General features: G+C 37.7%; 12 non-coding genes across 12 annotated transcripts; all 12 read left to right on the forward strand.

The window, feature by feature from the left end:
- The first annotated feature begins 741 nt into the window (after positions 1-741).
- TRNAC-GCA (transfer RNA cysteine (anticodon GCA)) lies at positions 742-813 on the forward strand. The gene has a single exon. It is a non-coding gene; the product is annotated as a tRNA-Cys (tRNA).
- Positions 814-1,824: 1,011 nt separating this feature from the next.
- Positions 1,825-1,896, forward strand: TRNAC-GCA (transfer RNA cysteine (anticodon GCA)). The gene has a single exon. It is a non-coding gene; the product is annotated as a tRNA-Cys (tRNA).
- A 2,095-nt stretch (positions 1,897-3,991) lies between these two features.
- Positions 3,992-4,063, forward strand: TRNAC-GCA (transfer RNA cysteine (anticodon GCA)). Its single transcript has one exon. It is a non-coding gene; the product is annotated as a tRNA-Cys (tRNA).
- Positions 4,064-5,073: 1,010 nt separating this feature from the next.
- TRNAC-GCA (transfer RNA cysteine (anticodon GCA)) lies at positions 5,074-5,145 on the forward strand. Its single transcript has one exon. It is a non-coding gene; the product is annotated as a tRNA-Cys (tRNA).
- Positions 5,146-9,388: 4,243 nt separating this feature from the next.
- Positions 9,389-9,460, forward strand: TRNAC-GCA (transfer RNA cysteine (anticodon GCA)). The gene has a single exon. It is a non-coding gene; the product is annotated as a tRNA-Cys (tRNA).
- A 5,332-nt stretch (positions 9,461-14,792) lies between these two features.
- Positions 14,793-14,864, forward strand: TRNAC-GCA (transfer RNA cysteine (anticodon GCA)). Its single transcript has one exon. It is a non-coding gene; the product is annotated as a tRNA-Cys (tRNA).
- Positions 14,865-18,030: 3,166 nt separating this feature from the next.
- Positions 18,031-18,102, forward strand: TRNAC-GCA (transfer RNA cysteine (anticodon GCA)). Its single transcript has one exon. It is a non-coding gene; the product is annotated as a tRNA-Cys (tRNA).
- A 2,092-nt stretch (positions 18,103-20,194) lies between these two features.
- On the forward strand, positions 20,195-20,266 carry TRNAC-GCA (transfer RNA cysteine (anticodon GCA)). The gene has a single exon. It is a non-coding gene; the product is annotated as a tRNA-Cys (tRNA).
- A 1,010-nt stretch (positions 20,267-21,276) lies between these two features.
- TRNAC-GCA (transfer RNA cysteine (anticodon GCA)) lies at positions 21,277-21,348 on the forward strand. The gene has a single exon. It is a non-coding gene; the product is annotated as a tRNA-Cys (tRNA).
- A 2,092-nt stretch (positions 21,349-23,440) lies between these two features.
- Positions 23,441-23,512, forward strand: TRNAC-GCA (transfer RNA cysteine (anticodon GCA)). Its single transcript has one exon. It is a non-coding gene; the product is annotated as a tRNA-Cys (tRNA).
- Positions 23,513-24,523: 1,011 nt separating this feature from the next.
- On the forward strand, positions 24,524-24,595 carry TRNAC-GCA (transfer RNA cysteine (anticodon GCA)). The gene has a single exon. It is a non-coding gene; the product is annotated as a tRNA-Cys (tRNA).
- A 2,088-nt stretch (positions 24,596-26,683) lies between these two features.
- TRNAC-GCA (transfer RNA cysteine (anticodon GCA)) lies at positions 26,684-26,755 on the forward strand. The gene has a single exon. It is a non-coding gene; the product is annotated as a tRNA-Cys (tRNA).
- The last annotated feature ends 781 nt before the right edge of the window (positions 26,756-27,536 follow it).

The following is a 27,536-nucleotide window of genomic DNA, read 5'->3' on the forward strand; positions in this document are numbered from 1 at the left end:
TTGTTATACTGTTTGGTGCTTTCTTGTATTGCACTGAAGAAATGACGTATAAAACTTGGCAGCGAAGCAGTCAATCTATTTCTCATTTCACCTTTGTCTTCAGTCTTACATATATTCCACCTCTTCTCTGTGCATGCAAAGTATGTGTTTGTTTGAAGCACTTCACTTTTTGTGCAACCTAGGAACTATTTAATTTCTCCTTAAAAGCTCTGCCTACGTGCAAGATGTACAAACTATCTTTGCAGTTGCAAGAAGGCTGGTCTGAAGAATCAGGCTATTTGCAAACGCAAAGTGGCTTTTTCTGATGTATTAAATGGAAGGTATTCGAAAGGGGTGTTTGTGTGTACCTTCCAAATACCGAATTGTAGTGGTACGTGCAAATGTTTTTCCACCATAATTTGGCCCAAATCAATCATACTTCATCACCATCTCAGTGATTGTGGTAACCAATCCTCAAATGATAAGTTGTCCCATAAAAACCTCTTCCCCTTTTAGAATGTTTCAAAACAATCATTGTATGTAGAGGCATTCGTCCAATGTACGACTGCCTATTCAAATAAAATAACAATGAAACAAATATCTGTTTTTTAAATGATCCAGTTTTCCTTTATTAAATAATATTAAGGACTACTTCTCCTGTTCCACAGTTTCAAGGTTGTACTTTCTGGCACAACTTAGTATGATCCTCACACTCTTTCATGATGTACTGATATTTTGTCATTCTGATTTTACTGAAAAGCTGGGGATATAGCTCAGTGGTAGAGCATTTGACTGCAGATCAAGAGGTCCCTGGTTCAAATCCGGGTGTCCCCTCACCCTATTTTGATTCTGTTGTTTGTAATTGGGACTTTTCATCAATTCCATTTGGATCATCTTTGACAGAGTCAGTGTTCCCTTGGATATTGCACTTTAATAGCATTTCAGTGTTTCCTGCTCAAAACCTGTGAGTAAATGCAGTTTTTAACACTCAGCATGGTAAACCCTTTGGGAAATTTCTGAAACCTCATTGATCAATTTAGGAATTCGGCTCTTCCTTTCACAGCACTAAACAAAGGGAATGGACTATGAAACCAATTGACAACTTTGTTATACTGTTTGGTGCTTTCTTGTATTGCACTGAAGAAATGGCGTATAAAACTTGGCAGCGAAGCAGTCAATCTATTTCTCATTTCACCTGTGTCTTCAGTCTTACATATATTCCACCTCTTCTCTGTGCATGCAAAGTATGTGTTTGTTTGAAGCACTTCATTTTTGTGCAACGTAGGAACTATTTAATTTCTCCTTAAAAGCTCTGCCTACGTGCAAGATGTACGAACTATCATTGCAGTTGCAAGAAGGCTGGTCTGAAGAATCAGGCCATTTGCAAACGCAAAATGGCTTTTTCTGATGTATTAAATGGAAGGTATTCGAAAGGGGTGTTTGGGTGTACCTTCCAAATACCGAATTGTAGTGGTACTTAGAAATGTTTTTCCACCATATTTTGGCCAAAACAATCATACTTCATCACCATCTCTGTGATTGTGGTAACCAATCCTCAAATAATAAGGTGTCCCGTAAAAACCTCTTCCCCTTTAAGAATGTTTCAAAACAATCATTGTATGTAGAGGCATTGGTCCTATGTACCACTGCCTATTCAAATAAAATAACAATGAAACAAATAAATCTGTTTTTTAACTGATCCAGTTTTCCTTTAATAAATAATATTAAGGACTACTTCTCCTGTTCCACAGTTTCAAGGTTGTACTTTCTGGCACAACTTAGTATGATCCTCACACTCTTTCATGATGTACTGATATTTAGTCATTCTGATTTTACTGATAAGCTGGGGATATAGCTCAGTGGTAGAGCATTTGACTGCAGATCAAGAGGTCCCTGGTTCAAATCCGGGTGTCCCCTCACCCTTTTTTGATTCTGTTGTTTGTAATTGGGACTTTTCATCAATTCCATTTGGATCATCTTTGACAGAGTCAGTGTTCCCTTGGATATTGCACTTTAATAGCATTTCAGTGTTTCCTGCTCAAAGCCTGTGAGTAAATGCAGTTTTTAACACTCGGCTTGGTATTCCCTTTGGGAAATTTCTGAAACATCATTGATAAATTTTGGAATTCGGCTCTTCTTTTCACATCACTAAACAAAGGGAATGGACTATGAAACCAATTGACAACTTTGTTATACTGTTTGGTGCTTTCTTGTATTGCACTGAAGAAATGGCGTATAAAACTTGGCGGCGAAGCAGTCAATCTATTTCTTATTTCACCTCTGTCTTCAGTCTTACATCTATTTCACCTCTTCTCTGTGCATGCAAAGTATGTGTTTGTTTGAAGCACTTCATTTTTGTGCAACGTCGGAACTATTTAATTTCTCCTTAAAAGCTCTGCCTACGTGCAAGATGTACGAACTACCATTGCAGTTGCAAGAAGGCTGGTCTGAAGAATCAGGCCATTTGCAAATGCAAAATGGCTTTTTCTGATGTATTAAATGGAAGGTATTCGAAAGGGGTGTTTGGGTGTACCTTCCAAATACTGAATTGTAGTGGTACGTAGAAATGTTTTTCCACCATTATTTGGCCAAAACAATCATACTTCATCACCATCTCCGTGATTGTGGTAACAAATCCTCAAATGATAAGGTGTCCCGTAAAAACCTCTACCCCTTTAAGAATGTTTCAAAACAATCATTGTATGTAGAGGCATTGGTCCTATGTACCACTGCCTATTCAAATAAAATAACAATGAAACAAATAAATCTGTTATTTAAATGATCCAGTTTTCCTTTAATAAATAATGTTAAGGACTACTTCTCCTGTTCCACAGTTTCAAGGTTGTACTTTCTGGCACAACTTAGTATGATCCTCACACTCTTTCAATATGTACTGATATTTTGTCATTCTGATTTTACTGAGAAGCTGGGGATATAGTTCAGTGGTAGAGCATTTGACTGCAGATCAAGAGGTCCCTGGTTCAAATCCGGTTGTCCCCTTACCCTCTTTTGATTCTGTTGTTTGTAATTTGGACTTTTCATCAATTCCATTTGGATTATCTTTGACAGAGTCAGTGTTCCCTTGGATATTGCACTTTAATAGCATTTCAGTGTTTCCTGCTCAAAACCTGTGAGTAAATGCAGTTTTTAACACTCGGCTTGGTATTCCCTTTGGGAAATTTCTGAAACATCATTGATCAATTTTGGAATTCGGCTCTTCCTTTCACAGCACTAAACAAAGGGAATGGACTATGAAACCAATTGACAACGTTGTTATACTGTTTGGTGCTTTCTTGTATTGCACTGAAGAAATGGCGTATAAAACTTGGCAGCGGAGCAGTCAATCTATTTCTCATTTCACCTGTGTCTTCAGTCTTACATATATTCCACCTCTTCTCTGTGCATGCAAAGTATGTGTTTGTTTGAAGCACTTCATTTTTGTGCAACGTAGGAACTATTTAATTTCTCCTTAAAAGCTCTGCCTACGTGCAAGATGTACGAACTATCATTGCAGTTGCAAGAAGGCTGGTCTGAAGAATCAGGAAATTTGCAAACGCAAAATGGCTTTTTCTGATGTATTAAATGGAAGGTATTCGAAAGGGGTGTTTGGGTGTACCTTCCAAATACTGAATTGTAGTGGTACGTAGAAATGTTTTTCCACCATAATTTGGCCCAAAACAATCATACTTCATCACCATCTCAGTGATTGTGGTAACCAATCCTCAAATGATAAGGTGTCCCGTAAAAACCTCTTCCCCTTTAAGAATGTTTCAAAACAATCATTGTATGTAGAGGCATTAGTCCTATGTACCACTGCCTATTCAACTAAAATAACAATGAAACAAATAAATCTGTTTTTTAAATGATCCAGTTTTCCTTTAATAAATAATATTAAGGACTATTTCTCCTGTTCCACAGTTTCAAGGTTGTACTTTCCGGAACAACTTAGTATGATCCACTCACTCTTTCATGATGTACTGATATCTTGTCATTCTGATTTTACTGTAAAGCTGGGGATGTAGCTCAGTGGTAGAGCATTTGACTGCAGATCAAGAGGTCCCTGGTTCAAATCCGGGTGTCCCCTCACCCTATTTTGATTCTGTTGTTTGTAATTGGGACTTTTCATCAATTCTCTTTGGATCATCTTTGACTGAGTCAGTGTTCCCTTGGATATTGCACTTTAATAGCATTTCAGTGTTTCCTGCTCAAAGCCTGTGAGTAAATGCAGTTTTTAACACTCGGCTTGGTATTCCCTTTGGGAAATTTCTGAAACATCATTGATCAATTTTGGAATTCGGCTCTTCCTTTCACAGCACTAAACAAAGGGAATGGACTATGAAACCAATTGACAACTTTGTTATACTGTTTGGTGCTTTCTTGTATTACACTGAAGAAATGGCGTATAAAACTTGGCAGCGAAGCAGTCAATCTATTTCTCATTTCACCTGTGTCTTCAGTCTTACATATATTCCACCTCTTCTCTGTGCATGCAAAGTATGTGTTTGTTTGAAGCACTTCATTTTTGTGCAAAGTAGGAACTATTTAATTTCTCCTGAAAAGCTCTGCCTACTTGCAAGATGTACGAACTATCATTGCAGTTGCAAGAAGGCTGATCTGAAGAATCAGGCCATTTGCAAACGCAAAATGGCTTTTTCTGATGTGTTAAATGGAAGGTATTCGAAAGGGGTGTTTGGGTGTACCTTCCAAATACCGAATTGTAGTGGTACGTAGAAATGTTTTTCCACCATAATTTGGCCAAAACAATCATACTTCATCACCATCTCCGTGATTGTGGTAACCAATCCTCAAATGATAAGGTGTCCCGTAAAAACCTCTTCCCCTTTAAGAGTGTTTCAAAACAATCATTGTATGTAGAGGCATTGGTCCTATGTACCACTGCCTATTCAAATAAAATAACAATGAAACAAATAAATCTGTTTTTAAATGATCCAGTTTTCCTTTAATAAATAATATTAAGGACTACTTCTCCTGTTCCACAGTTTCAAGGTTGTACTTTCTGGCACAACTTAGTATGATCCTCACACTCTTTCATGATGTACTGATATTTTGTCATTCTGATTTTACTGAAAAGCTGGGGATATAGCTCAGTGGTAGAGCATTTGACTGCAGATCAAGAGGTCCCTGGTTCAAATCCGGGTGTCCCCTCGCCCTATTTTGATTCTGTTGTTTGTAATTGGTACTTTTCATAAATTCCATTTGGATCATCTTTGACAGAGTCAGTGTTCCCTTGGATATTGCACTTTAATAGCATTTCAGTGTTTCCTGCTCAAAACCTGTGAGTAAATGCAGTTTTAACACTCGGGTTGGTATTCCCTTTGGGAAATTTCTGAAACATCATTGATCAATTTTGGAATTCGGCTCTTCCTTTCACAACACTAAACAAAGGGAATGGACTATGAAACCAATTGACAACTTTGTTATACTGTTTGGTGCTTTCTTGTATTGCACTGAAGAAATGGCGTATAAAACTTGGCAGCGAAGCAGTCAATCTATTTCTCATTTCACCTGTGTCTTCAGTCTTACATATATTCCACCTCTTCTCTGTTCATGCAAAGTATGTGTTTGTTTGAAGCACTTCATTTTTGTGCAACGTAGGAACTATTTAATTTCTCCTTAAAAGCTCTGCCTACGTGCAAGATGTACGAACTATCATTGCAGTTGCAAGAAGGCTGGTCTGAAGAATCAGGCCATTTGCAAACGCAAAATGGCTTTTTCTGATGTATTAAATGGAAGTTATTCGAAAGGGGTGTTTTGGTGTACCTTCCAAATACCGAATTGTAGTGGTACGTAGAAATGTTTTTCCACCATATTTTGGCCAAAACAATCATACTTCATCACCATCTCTGTGATTGTGGTAACCAATCCTCAATAAGGTGTCCCGTAAAAACCTCTTCCCCTTTAAGAATGTTTCAAAACAATCATTGTATGTAGAGGCATTGGTCTGCCTATTCAAATAAAATAACAATGAAACAAATAAATCTGTTTTTTAACTGATCCAGTTTTCCTTTAATACATAATATTAAGGACTACTTCTCCTGTTCCACAGTTTCAAGGTTGTACTTTCTGGCACAACTTAGTATGATCCTCACACTCTTTCATGATGTACTGATATTTTGTCATTCTTATTTTACTGAAAAGCTGGGGATATAGCTCAGTAGTAGAGCATTTGACTGCAGATCAAGAGGTCCCTGGTTCAAATCCGGTTGTCCCCTCACCCTATTTTGATTCTGTTGTTTGTAATTGGGACTTTTCATCAATTCCATTTGGATCATCTTTGACTGAGTCAGTGTTCCCTTGGATATTGCACTTTAATAGCATTTCAGTGTTTCCTGCTCAAAGCCTGTGAGTAAATGCAGTTTTTAACACTCGGCTTGGTATTCCCTTTGGGAAATTTCTGAAACATCATTGATCAATTTTGGAATTCGGCTCTTCCTTTCACAGCACTAAACAAAGGGAATGGACTATGAAACCAATTGACAACTTTGTTATACTGTTTGGTGCTTTCTTGTATTACACTGAAGAAATGGCGTATAAAACTTGGCAGCGAAGCAGTCAATCTATTTCTCATTTCACCTGTGTCTTCAGTCTTACATATATTCCACCTCTTCTCTGTGCATGCAAAGTATGTGTTTGTTTGAAGCACTTCATTTTTGTGCAACATAGGAACTATTTAATTTCTCCTTAAAAGCTCTGCCTACGTGCAAGATGTACGAACTATCATTGCAGTTGCAAGAAGGCTGGTCTGAAGAATCAGGCCATTTGCAAACGCAAAATGGCTTTTTCTGATGTATTAAATGGAAGGTATTCGAAAGGGGTGTTTTGGTGTACCTTCCAAATACCGAATTGTAGTGGTACGTAGAAATGTTTTTCCACCATAATTTGGCCAAAACAATCATACTTCATCACCATCTCCGTGATTGTGGTAACCAATCCTCAAATGATAAGGTGTCCCGTAAAAACCTCTTCCCCTTTAAGAATGTTTCAAAACAATCATTGTATGTAGAGGCATTGGTCCTATGTACCACTGCCTATTCAAATAAAATAACAATGAAACAAATAAATCTGTTTTTAACTGATCCAGTTTTCCTTTAATAAATAATATTAAGGACTACTTCTCCTGTTCCACAGTTTCAAGGTTGTACTTTCTGGCACAACTTAGTATGATCCTCACACTCTTTCATGATGTACTGATATTTTGTCATTCTGATTTTACTGAAAAGCTGGGGATATAGCTCAGTGGTAGAGCATTTGACTGCAGTTCGAGAGGTCCCTGGTTCTAATCCGGGTGTCCCCTCACCCTATTTTGATTCTGTTGTTTGTAATTGGGACGTTTCATCAATTCCATTTGGATCATCTTTGACAGAGTCAGTGTTCCCTTGGATATTGCACTTTAATAGCATTTCAGTGTTTCCTGCTCAAAACCTGTGAGTAAATGCGGTTTTTAACACTCGGCTTGGTATACCCTTTGGGAAATTTCTGAAACATCATTGATCAATTTTGGAATTCGGCTCTTCCTTTCACAGCACTAAACAAAGGGAATGGACTATGAAACCAATTGACAACTTTGTTATACTGTTTGGTGCTTTCTTGTATTGCACTGAAGAAATGGTGTATAAAACTTGGCAGCGAAGCAGTCAATCTATTTCTCATTTCACCTGTGTCTTCAGTCTCACATATATTCCACCTCTTCTCTGTTCATTCAAAGTATGTGTTTGTTTGAAGCACTTCATTTTTGTGCAACGTAGGAACTATTTAATTTCTCCTTAAAAGCTCTGCCTACGTGCAAGATGTACGAACTATCATTGCAGTTGCAAGAAGGCTGGTCTGAAGAATCAGGCCATTTGCAAACGCAAAATGACTTTTTCTGATGTATTAAATGGAAGGTATTCGAAAGGGGTGTTTGGGTGTACCTTCCAAATACCGAATTGTAGTGGTACGTAGAAATGTTTTTCCACCATAATTTGGCCAAAACAATCATACTTCATCACCATCTCAGTGATTGTGGTAACCAATCCTCAAATGATAAGGTGTCCCGTAAAAACCTCTTCCCCTTTAAGAATGTTTCAAAACAATCATTGTATGTATAGGCATTGGTCCTATGTACCACTGCCTATTCAAATAAAATAACAATGAAACAAATAAATCTGTTTTTTAACTGATCCAGTTTTCCTTTAATAAATAATATTAAGGACTACTTCTCCTGTTCCACAGTTTCAAGGTTGTACTTTTTGGCATAACTTAGTATGATCCTCACACTCTTTCATGATGTCCTGATATTTAGTCATTCTGATTTTACTGATAAGCTGGGGATATAGCTCAGTGGTAGAGCATTTGACTGCAGATCAAGAGGTCCCTGGTTCAAATCTGTGTGTCCCCTCACCCTATTTTGATTCTGTTGTTTGTAATTGGGAGTTTTCATCAATTCCATTTGGATCATCTTTGACAGAGTCAGTGTTCCCTTGGATATTGCACTTTAATAGCATTTCAGTGTTTCCTGCTCAAGGCCTGTGAGTAAATGCAGTTTTTAACACTCGGCTTGGTATTCCCTTTGGGAAATTTCTGAAACATCATTGATCAATTTTGGAATTCGGCTCTTCCTTTCACAGCACTAAACAAAGGGAATGGACTATGAAACCAATTGACAACTTTGTTATACTGTTTGGTGCTTTCTTGTATTGCACTGAAGAAATGGCGTATAAAACTTGGCGGCGAAGCAGTCAATCTATTTCATATTTCACCTCTGTCTTCAGTCTTACATCTATTTCACCTCTTCTCTGTGCATGCAAAGTATGTGTTTGTTTGAAGCACTTCATTTTTGTGCAAAGTCGGAACTATTTAATTCCTCCTTAAAAGCTCTGCCTACGTGCAAGATGTACGAACTACCATTGCAGTTGCAAGAAGGCTGGTCTGAAGAATCAGGCCATTTGCAAATGCAAAATGGCTTTTTCTGATGTATTAAATGGAAGGTATTCGAAAGGGGTGTTTGGGTGTACCTTCCAAATACTGAATTGTAGTGGTACGTAGAAATGTTTTTCCACCATAATTTGGCCAAAACAATCATACTTCATCACCATCTCCGTGATTGTGGTAACAAATCCTCAAATGATAAGGTGTCCCGTAAAAACCTCTACCCCTTTAAGAATGTTTCAAAACAATCATTGTATGTAGAGGCATTGGTCCTATGTACCACTGCCTATTCAAATAAAATAACAATGAAACAAATAAATCTGTTATTTAAATGATCCAGTTTTCCTTTAATAAATAATGTTAAGGACTACTTCTCCTGTTCCACAGTTTCAAGGTTGTACTTTCTGGCACAACTTAGTATGATCCTCACACTCTTTCAATATGTACTGATATTTTGTCATTCTGATTTTTCTGCAAAGCTGGGGATATAGCTCAGTGGTAGAGCATTTGACTGCAGATCAAGAGGTCCCTGGTTCAAATCCGGTTGTCCCCTTACCCTATTTTGATTCTGTTGTTTGTAATTTGGACTTTTCATCAATTCCATTTGGATTATCTTTGACAGAGTCAGTGTTCCCTTGGATATTGCACTTTAATAGCATTTCAGTGTTTCCTGCTCAAAACCTGTGAGTAAATGCAGTTTTTAACACTCGGCTTGGTATTCCCTTTGGGAAATTTCTGAAACATCATTGATCAATTTTGGAATTCGGCTCTTCCTTTCACAGCACTAAACAAAGGGAATGGACTATGAAACCAATTGACAACGTTGTTATACTGTTTGGTGCTTTCTTGTATTGCACTGAAGAAATGGCGTATAAAACTTGGCAGCGGAGCAGTCAATCTATTTCTCATTTCACCTATGTCTTCAGTCTTACATATATTCCACCTCTTCTCTGTGCATGCAAAGTATGTGTTTGTTTGAAGCACTTCATTTTTGTGCAACGTAGGAACTATTTAATTTCTCCTTAAAAGCTCTGCCTACGTGCAAGATGTACGAACTATCATTGCAGTTGCAAGAAGGCTGGTCTGAAGAATCAGGCCATTTGCAAACGCAAAATGGCTTTTTCTGATGTATTAAATGGAAGGTATTCGAAAGGGGTGTTTTGGTGTACCTTCCAAATACCGAATTGTAGTGGTACGTAGAAATGTTTTTCCACCATATTTTGGCCAAAACAATCATACTTCATCACCATCTCTGTGATTGTGGTAACCAATCCTCAAATAATAAGGTGTCCCGTAAAAACCTCTTCCCCTTTAAGAATGTTTCAAAACAATCATTGTATGTAGAGGCATTGGTCCTATGTACCACTGCCTATTCAAATAAAATAACAATGAAACAAATAAATCTGTTTTTTAACTGATCCAGTTTTCCTTTAATAAATAATATTAAGGACTACTTCTCCTGTTCCACAGTTTCAAGGTTGTACTTTCTGGCACAACTTAGTATGATCCTCACACTCTTTCATGATGTACTGATATTTTGTCATTCTTATTTTACTGAAAAGCTGGGGATATAGCTCAGTAGTAGAGCATTTGACTGCAGATCAAGAGGTCCCTGGTTCAAATCCGGTTGTCCCCTCACCCTATTTTGATTCTGTTGTTTGTAATTGGGACTTTTCATCAATTCCATTTGGATCATCTTTGACTGAGTCAGTGTTCCCTTGGATATTGCACTTTAATAGCATTTCAGTGTTTCCTGCTCAAAGCCTGTGAGTAAATGCAGTTTTTAACACTCGGCTTGGTATTCCCTTTGGGAAATTTCTGAAACATCATTGATCAATTTTGGAATTCGGCTCTTCCTTTCACAGCACTAAACAAAGGGAATGGACTATGAAACCAATTGACAACTTTGTTATACTGTTTGGTGCTTTCTTGTATTACACTGAAGAAATGGCGTATAAAACTTGGCAGCGAAGCAGTCAATCTATTTCTCATTTCACCTGTGTCTTCAGTCTTACATATATTCCACCTCTTCTCTGTGCATGCAAAGTATGTGTTTGTTTGAAGCACTTCATTTTTGTGCAACATAGGAACTATTTAATTTCTCCTTAAAAGCTCTGCCTACGTGCAAGATGTACGAACTATCATTGCAGTTGCAAGAAGGCTGGTCTGAAGAATCAGGCCATTTGCAAACGCAAAATGGCTTTTTCTGATGTATTAAATGGAAGGTATTCGAAAGGGGTGTTTGGGTGTACCTTCCAAATACCGAATTGTAGTGGTACGTAGAAATGTTTTTCCACCATAATTTGGCCAAAACAATCATACTTCATCACCATCTCCGTGATTGTGGTAACCAATCCTCAAATGATAAGGTGTCCCGTAAAAACCTCTTCCCCTTTAAGAATGTTTCAAAACAATCATTGTATGTATAGGCATTGGTCCTATGTACCACTGCCTATTCAAATAAAATAACAATGAAACAAATAAATCTGTTTTTTAACTGATCCAGTTTTCCTTTAATAAATAATATTAAGGACTACTTCTCCTGTTCCACAGTTTCAAGGTTGTACTTTTTGGCATAACTTAGTATGATCCTCACACTCTTTCATGATGTCCTGATATTTAGTCATTCTGATTTTACTGATAAGCTGGGGATATAGCTCAGTGGTAGAGCATTTGACTGCAGATCAAGAGGTCCCTGGTTCAAATCTGTGTGTCCCCTCACCCTATTTTGATTCTGTTGTTTGTAATTGGGAGTTTTCATCAATTCCATTTGGATCATCTTTGACAGAGTCAGTGTTCCCTTGGATATTGCACTTTAATAGCATTTCAGTGTTTCCTGCTCAAGGCCTGTGAGTAAATGCAGTTTTTAACACTCGGCTTGGTATTCCCTTTGGGAAATTTCTGAAACATCATTGATCAATTTTGGAATTCGGCTCTTCCTTTCACAGCACTAAACAAAGGGAATGGACTATGAAACCAATTGACAACTTTGTTATACTGTTTGGTGCTTTCTTGTATTGCACTGAAGAAATGGCGTATAAAACTTGGCGGCGAAGCAGTCAATCTATTTCTTATTTCACCTCTGTCTTCAGTCTTACATCTATTTCAACTCTTCTCTGTGCATGCAAAGTATGTGTTTGTTTGAAGCACTTCATTTTTGTGCAAAGTCCGAACTATTTAATTCCTCCTTAAAAGCTCTGCCTACGTGCAAGATGTACGAACTACCATTGCAGTTGCAAGAAGGCTGGTCTGAAGAATCAGGCCATTTGCAAATGCAAAATGGCTTTTTCTGATGTATTAAATGGAAGGTATTCGAAAGGGGTGTTTGGGTGTACCTTCCAAATACTGAATTGTAGTGGTACGTAGAAATGTTTTTCCACCATAATTTGGCCAAAACAATCATACTTCATCACCATCTCCGTGATTGTGGTAACAAATCCTCAAATGATAAGGTGTCCCGTAAAAACCTCTACCCCTTTAAGAATGTTTCAAAACAATCATTGTATGTAGAGGCATTGGTCCTATGTACCACTGCCTATTCAAATAAAATAACAATGAAACAAATAAATCTGTTATTTAAATGATCCAGTTTTCCTTTAATAAATAATGTTAAGGACTACTTCTCCTGTTCCACAGTTTCAAGGTTGTACTTTCTGGCACAACTTAGTATGATCCTCACACTCTTTCAATATGTACTGATATTTTGTCATTCTGATTTTACTGCAAAGCTGGGGATATAGCTCAGTGGTAGAGCATTTGACTGCACATCAAGAGGTCCCTGGTTCAAATCCGGTTGTCCCCTTACCCTATTTTGATTCTGTTGTTTGTAATTTGGACTTTTCATCAATTCCATTTGGATTATCTTTGACAGAGTCAGTGTTCCCTTGGATATTGCACTTTAATAGCATTTCAGTGTTTCCTGCTCAAAACCTGTGAGTGAATGCAGTTTTTAACACTCGGCTTGGTATTCCCTTTGGGAAATTTCTGAAACATCATTGATCAATTTTGGAATTCGGCTCTTCCTTTCACAGCACTAAACAAAGGGAATGGACTATGAAACCAATTGACAACGTTGTTATACTGTTTGGTGCTTTCTTGTATTGCACTGAAGAAATGGCGTATAAAACTTGGCAGCGGAGCAGTCAATCTATTTCTCATTTCACCTGTGTCTTCAGTCTTACATATATTCCACCTCTTCTCTGTGCATGCAAAGTATGTGTTTGTTTGAAGCACTTCATTTTTGTGCAACGTAGGAACTATTTAATTTCTCCTTAAAAGCTCTGCCTACGTGCAAGATGTACGAACTATCATTGCAGTTGCAAGAAGGCTGGTCTGAAGAATCAGGCCATTTGCAAACGCAAAATGGCTTTTTCTGATGTATTAAATGGAAGCTATTCGAAAGGGGTGTTTGGGTGTACCTTCCAAATACTGAATTGTAGTGGTACGTAGAAATGTTTTTCCACCATAATTTGGCCAAAACAATCATACTTCATCACCATCTCCGTGATTGTGGTAACCAATCCTCAAATGATAAGGTGTCCCGTAAAAACCTCTTCCCCTTTAAGAATGTTTCAAAACAATCATTGTATGTAGAGGCATTGGTCCTATGTACCACTGCCTATTCAAATAAAATAACAATGAAACAAATAAATCTGTTTTTAAATGATCCAGTTTTCCTTTAATAAATAATATTAAGGACTACTTCTCCTGTTCCACAGTTTCAAGGTTGTACTTTCTGGCACAACTTAGTATGATCCTCACACTCTTTCATGATGTACTGATATTTTGTCATTCTGATTTTACTGAAAAGCTGGGGATATAGCTCAGTGGTAGAGGATTTGACTGCAGATCGAGAGGTCCCTGGTTCTAATCCGGGTGTCCCCTCACCCTATTTTGATTCTGTTGTTTGTAATTGGGACGTTTCATCAATTCCATTTGGATCATCTTTGACAGAGTCAGTGTTCCCTTGGATATTAATAGCATTTCAGTGTTTCCTGCTCAAAGCCTGTGAGTAAAGGCAGTTTTTAACACTCGGCTTGGTATTCCCTTTGGGAAATTTCTGAAACATTGATCAATTTTGGAATTCGGCTCTTCCTTTCACAGCACTAAACAAAGGGAATGGACTATGAAACCAATTGACAACTTTGTTATACTGTTTGGTGCTTTCTTGTATTGCACTGAAGAAATGACGTATAAAACTTGGCAGCGAAGCAGTCAATCTATTTCTCATTTCACCTTTGTCTTCAGTCTTACATATATTCCACCTCTTCTCTGTGCATGCAAAGTATGTGTTTGTTTGAAGCACTTCACTTTTTGTGCAACCTAGGAACTATTTAATTTCTCCTTAAAAGCTCTGCCTACGTGCAAGATGTACGAACTATCTTTGCAGTTGCAAGAAGGCTGGTCTGAAGAATCAGGCTATTTGCAAACGCAAAGTGGCTTTTTCTGATGTATTAAATGGAAGGTATTCGAAAGGGGTGTTTGTGTGTACCTTCCAAATACCGAATTGTAGTGGTACGTGCAAATGTTTTTCCACCATAATTTGGCCCAAATCAATCATACTTCATCACCATCTCAGTGATTGTGGTAACCAATCCTCAAATGATAAGTTGTCCCATAAAAACCTCTTCCCCTTTTAGAATGTTTCAAAACAATCATTGTATGTAGAGGCATTCGTCCAATGTACGACTGCCTATTCAAATAAAATAACAATGAAACAAATATCTGTTTTTTAAATGATCCAGTTTTCCTTTATTAAATAATATTAAGGACTACTTCTCCTGTTCCACAGTTTCAAGGTTGTACTTTCTGGCACAACTTAGTATGATCCTCACACTCTTTCATGATGTACTGATATTTTGTCATTCTGATTTTACTGAAAAGCTGGGGATATAGCTCAGTGGTAGAGCATTTGACTGCAGATCAAGAGGTCCCTGGTTCAAATCCGGGTGTCCCCTCACCCTATTTTGATTCTGTTGTTTGTAATTGGGACTTTTCATCAATTCCATTTGGATCATCTTTGACAGAGTCAGTGTTCCCTTGGATATTGCACTTTAATAGCATTTCAGTGTTTCCTGCTCAAAACCTGTGAGTAAATGCAGTTTTTAACACTCGGCATGGTATACCCTTTGGGAAATTTCTGAAACCTCATTGATCAATTTAGGAATTCGGCTCTTCCTTTCACAGCACTAAACAAAGGGAATGGACTATGAAACCAATTGACAACTTTGTTATACTGTTTGGTGCTTTCTTGTATTGCACTGAAGAAATGGCGTATAAAACTTGGCAGCGAAGCAGTCAATCTATTTCTCATTTCACCTGTGTCTTCAGTCTTACATATATTCCACCTCTTCTCTGTGCATGCAAAGTATGTGTTTGTTTGAAGCACTTCATTTTTGTGCAACGTAGGAACTATTTAATTTCTCCTTAAAAGCTCTGCCTACGTGCAAGAAGTACGAACTATCATTGCAGTTGCAAGAAGGCTGGTCTGATGAATCAGGCCATTTGCAAACGCAAAATGGCTTTTTCTGATGTATTAAATGGAAGGTATTCGAAAGGGGTGTTTTGGTGTACCTTCCAAATACCGAATTGTAGTGGTACGAAGAAATGTTTTTCCACCATATTTTGGCCAAAACAATCATACTTCATCACCATCTCTGTGATTGTGGTAACCAATCCTCAAATAATAAGGTGTCCCGTAAAAACCTCTTCCCCTTTAAGAATGTTTCAAAACAATCATTGTATGTAGAGGCATTGGTCCTATGTACCACTGCCTATTCAAATAAAATAACAATGAAACAAATAAATCTGTTTTTTAACTGATCCAGTTTTCCTTTAATAAATAATATTAAGGACTACTTCTCCTGTTCCACAGTTTCAAGGTTGTACTTTCTGGCACAACTTAGTATGATCCTCACACTCTTTCATGATGTACTGATATTTTGTCATTCTTATTTTACTGAAAAGCTGGGGATATAGCTCAGTAGTAGAGCATTTGACTGCAGATCAAGAGGTCCCTGGTTCAAATCCGGTTGTCCCCTCACCCTATTTTGATTCTGTTGTTTGTAATTGGGACTTTTCATCAATTCCATTTGGATCATCTTTGACTGAGTCAGTGTTCCCTTGGATATTGCACTTTAATAGCATTTCAGTGTTTCCTGCTCAAAGCCTGTGAGTAAATGCAGTTTTTAACACTCGGCTTGGTATTCCCTTTGGGAAATTTCTGAAACATCATTGATCAATTTTGGAATCCGGCTCTTCCTTTCACAGCACTAAACAAAGGGAATGGACTATGAAACCAATTGACAACTTTGCTATACTGTTTGGTGCTTTCTTGTATTACACTGAAGAAATGGCGTATAAAACTTGGCAGCGAAGCAGTCAATCTATTTCTCATTTCACCTGTGTCTTCAGTCTTACATATATTCCACCTCTTCTCTGTGCATGCAAAGTATGTGTTTGTTTGAAGCACTTCATTTTTGTGCAACATAGGAACTATTTAATTTCTCCTTAAAAGCTCTGCCTACGTGCAAGATGTACGAACTATCATTGCAGTTGCAAGAAGGCTGGTCTGAAGAATCAGGCCATTTGCAAACGCAAAATGGCTTTTTCTGATGTATTAAATGGAAGGTATTCGAAAGGGGTGTTTGGGTGTACCTTCCAAATACCGAATTGTAGTGGTACGTAGAAATGTTTTTCCACCATAATTTGGCCAAAACAATCATACTTCATCACCATCTCCGTGATTGTGGTAACCAATCCTCAAATGATAAGGTGTCCCGTAAAAACCTCTTCCCCTTTAAGAATGTTTCAAAACAATCATTGTATGTAGAGGCATTGGTCCTATGTACCACTGCCTATTCAAATAAAATAACAATGAAACAAATAAATCTGTTTTTAAATGATCCAGTTTTCCTTTAATAAATAATATTAAGGACTACTTCTCCTGTTCCACAGTTTCAAGGTTGTACTTTCTGGCACAACTTAGTATGATCCTCACACTCTTTCATGATGTACTGATATTTTGTCATTCTGATTTTACTGAAAAGCTGGGGATATAGCTCAGTGGTAGAGCATTTGACTGCAGTTCGAGAGGTCCCCGGTTCTAATCCGGGTGTCCCCTCACCCTATTTTGATTCTGTTGTTTGTAATTGGGACGTTTCATCAATTCCATTTGGATCATCTTTGACAGAGTCAGTGTTCCCTTGGATATTAATAGCATTTCAGTGTTTCCTGCTCAAAGCCTGTGAGTAAAGGCAGTTTTTAACATTCGGCTTGGTATTCCCTTTGGGAAATTTCTGAAACATTGATCAATTTTGGAATTCGGCTCTTCCTTTCACAGCACTAAACAAAGGGAATGGACTATGAAACCAATTGACAACTTTGTTATACTGTTTGGTGCTTTCTTGTATTGCACTGAAGAAATGACGTATAAAACTTGGCAGCGAAGCAGTCAATCTATTTCTCATTTCACCTTTGTCTTCAGTCTTACATATATTCCACCTCTTCTCTGTGCATGCAAAGTATGTGTTTGTTTGAAGCACTTCACTTTTTGTGCAACCTAGGAACTATTTAATTTCTCCTTAAAAGCTCTGCCTACGTGCAAGATGTACGAACTATCTTTGCAGTTTCAAGAAGGCTGGTCTGAAGAATCAGGCTATTTGCAAACGCAAAGTGGCTTTTTCTGATGTATTAAATGGAAGGTATTCGAAAGGGGTGTTTGTGTGCACCTTCCAAATACCGAATTGTAGTGGTACGTGCAAATGTTTTTCCACCATAATTTGGCCCAAATCAATCATACTTCATCACCATCTCAGTGATTGTGGTGACCAATCCTCAAATGATAAGTTGTCCCATAAAAACCTCTTCCCCTTTTAGAATGTTTCAAAACAATCATTGTATGTAGAGGCATTTGTCCAATGTACGACTGCCTATTCAAATAAAATAACAATGAAACAAATATCTGTTTTTTAAATGATCCAGTTTTCCTTTATTAAATAATATTAAGGACTACTTCTCCTGTTCCACAGTTTCAAGGTTGTACTTTCTGGCACAACTTAGTATGATCCTCACACTCTTTCATGATGTACTGATAGTTAGTCATTCTGATTTTACTGATAAGCTGGGGATATAGCTCAGTGGTAGAGCATTTGACTGCAGATCAAGAGGTCCCTGGTTCAAATCCGGGTGTCCCCTCACCCTATTTTGATTCTGTTGTTTGTAATTGGGACTTTTCATCAATTCCATTTGGATCATCTTTGACAGAGTCAGTGTTCCCTTGGATATTGCACTTTAATAGCATTTCAGTGTTTCCTGCTCAAAACCTGTGAGTAAATGCAGTTTTAACACTCGGCTTGGTATTCCCTTTGGGAAATTTCTGAAACATCATTGATCAATTTTGGAATTCGGCTCTTCCTTTCACAGCACTAAACAAAGGGAATGGACTATGAAACCAATTGACAACTTTGTTATACTGTTTGGTGCTTTCTTGTATTGCACTGAAGAAATGGCGTATAAAACTTGGCAGCGAAGCAGTCAATCTATTTCTCATTTCACCTGTGTCTTCAGTCTTACATATATTCCACCTCTTCTCTGTGCATGCAAAGTATGTGTTTGTTTGAAGCACTTCATTTTTGTGCAACGTAGGAACTATTTAATTTCTCCTTAAAAGCTCTGCCTACGTGCAAGATGTACGAACTATCATTGCAGTTGCAAGAAGGCTGGTCTGAAGAATCAGGCCATTTGCAAACGCAAAATGGCTTTTTCTGATGTATTAAATGGAAGGTATTCGAAAGGGGTGTTTTGGTGTACCTTCCAAATACCGAATTGTAGTGGTACGTAGAAATGTTTTTCCACCATATTTTGGTCAAAACAATCATACTTCATCACCATCTCTGTGATTGTGGTAACCAATCCTCAAATGATAAGGTGTCCCGTAAAAACCTCTTCCCCTTTAAGAATGTTTCAAAACAATCATTGTATGTAGAGGCATTGGTCCTATGTACCACTGCCTATTCAAATAAAATAACAATGAAACAAATAAATCTGTTTTTTAACTGATACAGTTTTCCTTTAATAAATAATATTAAGGACTACTTCTCCTGTTCCACAGTTTCAAGGTTGTACTTTCTGGCACAACTTAGTATGATCCTCACACTCTTTCATGATGTACTGATATTTTGTCATTCTGATTTTACTGAAAAGCTGGGGATATAGGTCAGTGGTAGAGCATTTGACTGCAGATCGAGAGGACCCTGGTTCTAATCCGGGTGTCCCCTCACCCTATTTTGATTCTATTGTTTGTAATTGGGACGTTTCATCAATTCCATTTGGATCATCTTTGACAGAGTCAGTGTTCCCTTGGATATTGCACTTTAATAGCATTTCAGTGTTTCCTGCTCAAAACCTGTGAGTAAATGCGGTTTTTAACACTCGGCTTGGTATACCCTTTGGGAAATTTCTGAAACATCATTGATCAATTTTGGAATTCGGCTCTTCCTTTCACAGCACTAAACAAAGGGAATGGACTATGAAACCAATTGACAACTTTGTTATACTGTTTGGTGCTTTCTTGTATTGCACTGAAGAAATGGTGTATAAAACTTGGCAGCGAAGCAGTCAATCTATTTCTCATTTCACCTGTGTCTTCAGTCTTACATATATTCCACCTCTTCTCTGTGCATGCAAAGTATGTGTTTGTTTGAAGCACTTCATTTTTGTGCAACGTAGGAACTATTTAATTTCTCCTTAAAAGCTCTGCCTACGTGCAAGATGTACCAACTATCATTGCAGTTGCAAGAAGGCTGGTCTGAAGAATCAGGCCATTTGCAAACGCAAAATGACTTTTTCTGATGTATTAAATGGAAGGTATTCGAAAGGGGTGTTTGGGTGTACCTTCCAAATACCGAATTGTAGTGGTACGTAGAAATGTTTTTCCACCATAATTTGGCAAAACAATCATACTTCATCACCCTCTCCGTGATTGTGGTAACCAATCCTCAAATGATAAGGTGTCCCGTAAAAACCTCTTCCCCTTTAAGAATGTTTCAAAACAATCATTGTATGTATAGGCATTGGTCCTATGTACCACTGCCTATTCAAATAAAATAACAATGAAACAAATAAATCTGTTTTTTAACTGATCCAGTTTTCCTTTAATAAATAATATTAAGGACTACTTCTCCTGTTCCACAGTTTCAAGGTTGTACTTTTTGGCATAACTTAGTATGATCCTCACACTCTTTCATGATGTACTGATAGTTAGTCATTCTGATTTTACTGATAAGCTGGGGATATAGCTCAGTGGTAGAGCATTTGACTGCAGATCAAGAGGTCCCTGGTTCAAATCCGGGTGTCCCCTCACCCTATTTTGATTCTGTTGTTTGTAATTGGGACTTTTCATCAATTCCATTTGGATCATCTTTGACAGAGTCAGTGTTCCCTTGGATATTGCACTTTAATAGCATTTCAGTGTTTCCTGCTCAAAACCTGTGAGTAAATGCAGTTTTAACACTCGGCTTGGTATTCCCTTTGGGAAATTTCTGAAACATCATTGATCAATTTTGGAATTCGGCTCTTCCTTTCACAGCACTAAACAAAGGGAATGGACTATGAAACCAATTGACAACTTTGTTATACTGTTTGGTGCTTTCTTGTATTGCACTGAAGAAATGGCGTATAAAACTTGGCAGCGAAGCAGTCAATCTATTTCTCATTTCACCTGTGTCTTCAGTCTTACATATATTCCACCTCTTCTCTGTGCATGCAAAGTATGTGTTTGTTTGAAGCACTTCATTTTTGTGCAACGTAGGAACTATTTAATTTCTCCTTAAAAGCTCTGCCTACGTGCAAGATGTACGAACTATCATTGCAGTTGCAAGAAGGCTGGTCTGAAGAATCAGGCCATTTGCAAACGCAAAATGGCTTTTTCTGATGTATTAAATGGAAGGTATTCGAAAGGGGTGTTTTGGTGTACCTTCCAAATACCGAATTGTAGTGGTACGTAGAAATGTTTTTCCACCATATTTTGGTCAAAACAATCATACTTCATCACCATCTCTGTGATTGTGGTAACCAATCCTCAAATAATAAGGTGTCCCGTAAAAACCTCTTCCCCTTTAAGAATGTTTCAAAACAATCATTGTATGTAGAGGCATTGGTCCTATGTACCACTGCCTATTCAAATAAAATAACAATGAAACAAATAAATCTGTTTTTTAACTGATACAGTTTTCCTTTAATAAATAATATTAAGGACTACTTCTCCTGTTCCACAGTTTCAAGGTTGTACTTTCTGGCACAACATAGTATGATCCTCACACTCTTTCAATATGTACTGATATTTTGTCATTCTGATTTTACTGCAAAGCTGGGGATATAGCTCAGTGGTAGAGCATTTGACTGCAGATCAAGAGGTCCCTGGTTCAAATCCGGTTGTCCCCTTACCCTATTTTGATTCTGTTGTTTGTAATTTGGACTTTTCATCAATTCCATTTGGATTATCTTTGACAGAGTCAGTGTTCCCTTGGATATTGCACTTTAATAGCATTTCAGTGTTTCCTGCTCAAAACCTGTGAGTAAATGCAGTTTTTAACACTCGGCTTGGTATTCCCTTTGGGAAATTTCTGAAACATCATTGATCAATTTTGGAATTCGGCTCTTCCTTTCACAGCACTAAACAAAGGGAATGGACTATGAAACCAATTGACAACTTTGTTATACTGTTTGGTGCTTTCTTGTATTACACTGAAGAAATGGCGTATAAAACTTGGCAGCGAAGCAGTCAATCTATTTCTCATTTCACCTGTGTCTTCAGTCTTACATATATTCCACCTCTTCTCTGTGCATGCAAAGTATGTGTTTGTTTGAAGCACTTCATTTTTGTGCAACATAGGAACTATTTAATTTCTCCTTAAAAGCTCTGCCTACGTGCAAGATGTACGAACTATCATTGCAGTTGCAAGAAGGCTGGTCTGAAGAATCAGGCCATTTGCAAACGCAAAATGGCTTTTTCTGATGTATTAAATGGAAGGTATTCGAAAGGGGTGTTTGGGTGTACCTTCCAAATACCGAATTGTAGTGGTACGTAGAAATGTTTTTCCACCATAATTTGGCCAAAACAATCATACTTCATCACCATCTCCGTGATTGTGGTAACCAATCCTCAAATGATAAGGTGTCCCGTAAAAACCTCTTCCCCTTTAAGAATGTTTCAAAACAATCATTGTATGTAGAGGCATTGGTCCTATGTACCACTGCCTATTCAAATAAAATAACAATGAAACAAATAAATCTGTTTTTAAATGATCCAGTTTTCCTTTAATAAATAATATTAAGGACTACTTCTCCTGTTCCACAGTTTCAAGGTTGTACTTTCTGGCACAACTTAGTATGATCCTCACACTCTTTCATGATGTACTGATATTTTGTCATTCTGATTTTACTGAAAAGCTGGGGATATAGGTCAGTGGTAGAGCATTTGACTGCAGATCGAGAGGACCCTGGTTCTAATCCGGGTGTCCCCTCACCCTATTTTGATTCTATTGTTTGTAATTGGGACGTTTCATCAATTCCATTTGGATCATCTTTGACAGAGTCAGTGTTCCCTTGGATATTGCACTTTAATAGCATTTCAGTGTTTCCTGCTCAAAACCTGTGAGTAAATGCGGTTTTTAACACTCGGCTTGGTATACCCTTTGGGAAATTTCTGAAACATCATTGATCAATTTTGGAATTCGGCTCTTCCTTTCACAGCACTAAACAAAGGGAATGGACTATGAAACCAATTGACAACTTTGTTATACTGTTTGGTGCTTTCTTGTATTGCACTGAAGAAATGGTGTATAAAACTTGGCAGCGAAGCAGTCAATCTATTTCTCATTTCACCTGTGTCTTCAGTCTTACATATATTCCACCTCTTCTCTGTGCATGCAAAGTATGTGTTTGTTTGAAGCACTTCATTTTTGTGCAACGTAGGAACTATTTAATTTCTCCTTAAAAGCTCTGCCTACGTGCAAGATGTACCAACTATCATTGCAGTTGCAAGAAGGCTGGTCTGAAGAATCAGGCCATTTGCAAACGCAAAATGACTTTTTCTGATGTATTAAATGGAAGGTATTCGAAAGGGGTGTTTGGGTGTACCTTCCAAATACCGAATTGTAGTGGTACGTAGAAATGTTTTTCCACCATAATTTGGCAAAACAATCATACTTCATCACCCTCTCCGTGATTGTGGTAACCAATCCTCAAATGATAAGGTGTCCCGTAAAAACCTCTTCCCCTTTAAGAATGTTTCAAAACAATCATTGTATGTATAGGCATTGGTCCTATGTACCACTGCCTATTCAAATAAAATAACAATGAAACAAATAAATCTGTTTTTTAACTGATCCAGTTTTCCTTTAATAAATAATATTAAGGACTACTTCTCCTGTTCCACAGTTTCAAGGTTGTACTTTTTGGCATAACTTAGTATGATCCTCACACTCTTTCATGATGTCCTGATATTTAGTCATTCTGATTTTACTGATAAGCTGGGGATATAGCTCAGTGGTAGAGCATTTGACTGCAGATCAAGAGGTCCCTGGTTCAAATCTGGGTGTCCCCTCACCCTATTTTGATTCTGTTGTTTGTAATTGGGAGTTTTCATCAATTCCATTTGGATCATCTTTGACAGAGTCAGTGTTCCCTTGGATATTGCACTTTAATAGCATTTCAGTGTTTCCTGCTCAAGGCCTGTGAGTAAATGCAGTTTTTAACACTCGGCTTGGTATTCCCTTTGGGAAATTTCTGAAACATCATTGATCAATTTTGGAATTCGGCTCTTCCTTTCACAGCACTAAACAAAGGGAATGGACTATGAAACCAATTGACAACTTTGTTATACTGTTTGGTGCTTTCTTGTATTGCACTGAAGAAATGGTGTATAAAACTTGGCAGCGAAGCAGTCAATCTATTTCTTATTTCACCTCTGTCTTCAGTCTTACATCTATTTCACCTCTTCTCTGTGCATGCAAAGTATGTGTTTGTTTGAAGCACTACATTTTTGTGCAAAGTCGGAACTATTTAATTCCTCCTTAAAAGCTCTGCCTACGTGCAAGATGTACGAACTACCATTGCAGTTGCAAGAAGGCTGGTCTGAAGAATCAGGCCATTTGCAAATGCCAAATGGCTTTTTCTGATGTATTAAATGGAAGGTATTCGAAAGGGGTGTTTGGGTGTACCTTCCAAATACTGAATTGTAGTGGTACGTAGAAATGTTTTTCCACCATAATTTGGCCAAAACAATCATACTTCATCACCATCTCCGTGATTGTGGTAACAAATCCTCAAATGATAAGGTGTCCCGTAAAAACCTCTACCCCTTTAAGAATGTTTCAAAACAATCATTGTATGTAGAGGCATTGGTCCTATGTACCACTGCCTATTCAAATAAAATAACAATGAAACAAATAAATCTGTTATTTAAATGATCCAGTTTTCCTTTAATAAATAATGTTAAGGACTACTTCTCCTGTTCCACAGTTTCAAGGTTGTACTTTCTGGCACAACTTAGTATGATCCTCACACTCTTTCAATATGTACTGATATTTTGTCATTCTGATTTTACTGCAAAGCTGGGGATATAGCTCAGTGGTAGAGCATTTGACTGCAGATCAAGAGGTCCCTGGTTCAAATCCGGTTGTCCCCTTACCCTATTTTGATTCTGTTGTTTGTAATTTGGACTTTTCATCAATTCCATTTGGATTATCTTTGACAGAGTCAGTGTTCCCTTGGATATTGCACTTTAATAGCATTTCAGTGTTTCCTGCTCAAAACCTGTGAGTAAATGCAGTTTTTAACACTCGGCTTGGTATTCCCTTTGGGAAATTTCTGAAACATCATTGATCAATTTTGGAATTCGGCTCTTCCTTTCACAGCACTAAACAAAGGGAATGGACTATGAAACCAATTGACAACGTTGTTATACTGTTTGGTGCTTTCTTGTATTGCACTGAAGAAATGGCGTATAAAACTTGGCAGCGGAGCAGTCAATCTATTTCTCATTTCACCTGTGTCTTCAGTCTTACATATATTCCACCTCTTCTCTGTGCATGCAAAGTATGTGTTTGTTTGAAGCACTTCATTTTTGTGCAACGTAGGAACTATTTAATTTCTCCTTAAAAGCTCTGCCTACGTGCAAGATGTACGAACTATCATTGCAGTTGCAAGAAGGCTGGTCTGAAGAATCAGGCCATTTGCAAACGCAAAATGGCTTTTTCTGATGTATTAAATGGAAGGTATTCGAAAGGGGTGTTTGGGTGTACCTTCCAAATACTGAATTGTAGTGGTACGTAGAAATGTTTTTCCACCATAATTTGGCCAAAACAATCATACTTCATCACCATCTCCGTGATTGTGGTAACCAATCCTCAAATGATAAGGTGTCCCGTAAAAACCTCTTCCCCTTTAAGAATGTTTCAAAACAATCATTGTATGTAGAGGCATTGGTCCTATGTACCACTGCCTATTCAAATAAAATAACAATGAAACAAATTAAACTGTTTTTAAATGATCCAGTTTTCCTTTAATAAATAATATTAAGGACTACTTCTCCTGTTCCACAGTTTCAAGGTTGTACTTTCTGGCACAACTTAGTATGATCCTCACACTCTTTCATGATGTACTGATATTTTGTCATTCTGATTTTACTGAAAAGCTGGGGATATAGCTCAGTGGTAGAGCATTTGACTGCAGATCGAGAGGTCCCTGGTTCTAATCCGGGTGTCCCCTCACCCTATTTTGATTCTGTTGTTTGTAATTGGGACGTTTCATCAATTCCATTTGGATCATCTTTGACAGAGTCAGTGTTCCCTTGGATATTAATAGCATTTCAGTGTTTCCTGCTCAAAGCCTGTGAGTAAAGGCAGTTTTTAACACTCGGCTTGGTATTCCCTTTGGGAAATTTCTGAAACATCATTGATCAATTTTGGAATTCGGCTCTTCCTTTCACAGCACTAAACAAAGAGAATGGACTATGAAACCAATTGACAACTTTGTTATACTGTTTGGTGCTTTCTTGTATTACACTGAAGAAATGGCGTATAAAACTTGGCAGCGAAGCAGTCAATCTATTTCTCATTTCACCTGTGTCTTCAGTCTTCCATATATTCCACCTCTTCTCTGTGCATGCAAAGTATGTGTTTGTTTGAAGCACTTCATTTTTGTGCAACATAGGAACTATTTAATTTCTCCTTTAAAGCTCTGCCTACGTGCAAGATGCACGAACTATCATTGCAGTTGCAAGAAGGCTGGTCTGAAGAATCAGGCCATTTGCAAACGCAAAATGGCTTTTTTCTGATGTATTAAATGCAAGGTATTCGAAAGGGGTGTTTGGGTGTACCTTCCAAATACCGAATTGTAGTGGTACGTAGAAATGTTTTTCCACCATAATTTGGCCCAAAACAATCATACTTCATCACCATGTCAGTGATTGTGGTAACCAATCCTCAAATGATAAGGTGTCCCGTAAAAACCTCTTCCCCTTTAAGAATGTTTCAAAACAATCATTTTATGTAGAGGCATTGGTCCTATGTACCACTGCCTATTCAAATAAAATAACAATGAAACAAATAAATCTGTTTTTTAACTGATCCAGTTTTCCTTTAATAAATAATATTAAGGACTATTTCTCCTGTTCCACAGTTTCAAGGTTGTACTTTCCGGAACAACTTAGTATGATCCTTACACTCTTTCATGATGTACTGATATTTTGTCATTCTGATTTTACTGAAAAGCTGGGGATATAGCTCAGTGGTAGAGCATTTGACTGCAGATCAAGAGGTTCCTGGTTCAAATCCGGGTGTCCCCTCACCCTATTTTGATTCTGTTGTTTGTAATTGGGACTTTTCATCAATTCCATTTGGATCATCTTTGACAGAGTCAGTGTTCCCTTGGATATTGCACTTTAATAGCATTTCAGTGTTTCCTGCTCAAAACCTGTGAGTAAATGCAGATTTTAACTCTCGGCTTGGTATTCCCTTTGGGAAATTTCTGTAACATCATTGATCAATTTTGGAATTCGGCTCTTCCTTTCACAGCACTAAACAAAGGGAATGGACTATGAAACCAATTGACAACTTTGTTATACTGTTTGGTGCTTTCTTGTATTGCACTGAAGAAATGGCGTATAAAACTTGGCAGCGAAGCAGTCAATCTATTTCTCATTTCACCTGTGTCTTCAGTCTTACATATATTCCACCTCTTCTCTGTGCATGCAAAGTATGTGTTTGTTTGAAGCACTTCATTTTTGTGCAACGTAGGAACTATTTAATTTCTCCTTAAAAGCTCTGCCTACGTGCAAGATGTACGAACTATCATTGCAGTTGCAAGAAGGCTGGTCTGAAGAATTAGGCCATTTGCAAACGCAAAATGACTTTTTCTGATGTATTAAATGGAAGGTATTCGAAAGGGGTGTCTGGGTGTACCTTCCAAATACCGAATTGTAGTGGTACGTAGAAATGTTTTTCCACCATAATTTGGCCAAAACAATCATACTTCATCACCATCTCCGTGATTGTGGTAACCAATCCTCAAATGATAAGGTGTCCCGTAAAAACCTCTTCCCCTTTAAGAATGTTTCAAAACAATCA

Source organism: Lissotriton helveticus, chromosome 1_2 (genome assembly GCF_964261635.1).
Source record: "Lissotriton helveticus chromosome 1_2, aLisHel1.1, whole genome shotgun sequence".
In the NCBI taxonomy this organism is placed as follows: domain Eukaryota; kingdom Metazoa; phylum Chordata; class Amphibia; order Caudata; family Salamandridae; genus Lissotriton; species Lissotriton helveticus.